Source organism: Rhynchophorus ferrugineus, unplaced genomic scaffold (assembly GCF_030347505.1).
Source record: "Rhynchophorus ferrugineus isolate W39M unplaced genomic scaffold, kcgeb_rfMv2 rfM6, whole genome shotgun sequence".
Taxonomy (NCBI): Eukaryota; Metazoa; Arthropoda; class Insecta; order Coleoptera; family Curculionidae; genus Rhynchophorus; species Rhynchophorus ferrugineus.
Window position 1 is genome coordinate 12,664,326 of NW_027472585.1, and position 2,328 is coordinate 12,666,653.

Consider the following 2,328-nt stretch of genomic DNA (forward strand, 5'->3'; position numbering starts at 1 on the left):
AAACCCACCTGCTCACTACAATTTTTGTCACCTTGTCTTTAGATCAGTCTACCACTTGCTGGGTCCATGTCTACCCAGCCTAGAGCTACACCAATGGTTACACAGCTTCAGGAAGTCCTTAACAGGAGAGAATACTTTGGGTTTCTGGGTACTAAAATTAGTATTACTAACCAAACCATCATTACCACTTTTTACTAACTATAACTTTATATATGCTAATACGGACAAGCCAGATGGAGTATCTACTTTATCGTGGTTATCTTATTAGATTGAATTTATGTTTTTTTTAAATTTATATATACACTATTTCTGACCTGAAGACCTGAATTATTAACGAAGTTCAGATTAAAGTATTTTCTATTAAACGTAGAGGTTCAACAATCTGACCAGAGGACAATAAATATTTCTTATTATTATCATAAGTATATGTAACCATATTATAACATATCGGATATATCATAGTTATCACTGCACTGGTACTAATTATGTTTAGCTGATTGGCAGCTTTTTGGAAGTACTTAACGCTAACGATTTGAATTATTCTCATTTGTCGATTCTAATAATTATGAAGTATCATACCATATGACTTCTTTGGAGACGTAGTACTGATCATAGCATGCAACAACTTTTTGGAGCCGTTGAATGATGTCTATATTAGACTGGTGCTACTTGCGAAATGTAAACCATTATGTTAAAACAAAAGAAAGGCAAATATTTGAAACAATTGTTGAATGTTTACCAAGGTATATCCACCCGTTTGATATAAAAAAGAGACCTGGATATTCGATAACAATTTACATATGGTCGAAGAACGAAACCGAGTATATACCAAAAAAAAACCGCAAATTAAATAGACATATTAGGCAAGATTAAAGACTATAGTTACCATTAGTCAGATATTTTCAGTATTATACCATCGCATGTAGAATTGTATAAAGTTTCCGGATAGAAAAAAAGCAATGAAGTATAAATCACTTAAATCAACATAATTTTAATAATCGGTGATGAACAGAATATATTTAATAGTATGAAAATGTAAGACGCTGAATGTTGAGTAATATTTATTCTTCATCCATCCTTGAATGAACTACATACTAATAAATAAAAAAAGTTATAATATAATATTCCATTAAATCGATTAAATCATCAATTTAAGAAAGGAACCTTTATTTTGCAATTGCATAACGATCTTTATAAGATATTTCACACATTCCTTTATGCACTAATAAATAAAATAACTCGGTGTTGTATAATATTTGGCGATTTCGGGCCGAGATGTGTCGCCTTCCCCTTTTTATAATTAAAACTAAAACGACTACGAAACGAGCGCTCCACCGCTACCAAAATATTAGAAACGCTTTCTGAACTCAACGAAAATCAAAAAAACATACACAACGAACTGCGAAATTATACAAAAAGATGATTAGACTTTCCGAGCCGAACGTTCAATTAAAATAGTTATCGCGTACAAGTTACTAAATCGTTACAAATCAGAAAAAATTCCGTTCGTGTGAATTTGGATCATACTGATTGAATAGTTCTTGTTAAAAAACATTTTCTAAACAGAAAATTAGTATCAATTTGGTCTTGAATACCATATGGGTGTTATTTGGGACTGAGTTCTTACTATTATGGTATTATTGAGTCTTCTGTGCCATTATCAACTGAGCTTATTTCTGTCTTCCTATCCCTCATGTATAGAGCGTTACTGCCTTTTCTAGTTCTATGGCTGTGTTTTGATATTGCTGCTTTATTTTACAATACCGTTTGCATTTTTCCAGTCTAAATTTATTTCCACACCTAAAATGAAAGTTACAAAGTCTACACCCTTCGTTAAAGTTCCTACCTCTGTTGCGAGAACTAGATCTATCCTGGCATTAGAATTTACTTTGTGACTGTCATTCCAATCTTCAGCTCAAACCTGCTGTTTGTTTTTGCAGTTGTTTTATTTGAGCTTGAAGGTCACCAAAAACTATTCCTGCACTGCGATTCTAAATTTTTATTGCAAATAATTAGAATGTGTTTTAGGCTTAGGGGTAGATTTTCCATCTACAACTTTCCTATTGGTATGTTAGTTTCTAATATGTTAGAACCAGCTGATAATTTCATTCGTCCGAATAATTGGTTTGGTTTATCTGTATCTAGAGTTAATCCAGTCATAAGCCGCTTTAACATAGGTTTATTTGTCCATTTCCTCCAACTTGGACATTAAGTAGTGGTATTTAATTTTTTTCCTATGTGATTCTGTGTGGTTCACCAAATATTAAACTCTTTTCCTAACATTTTATGAGCTTTATTCACCAATATTAATTAACACGCTTCTTCATT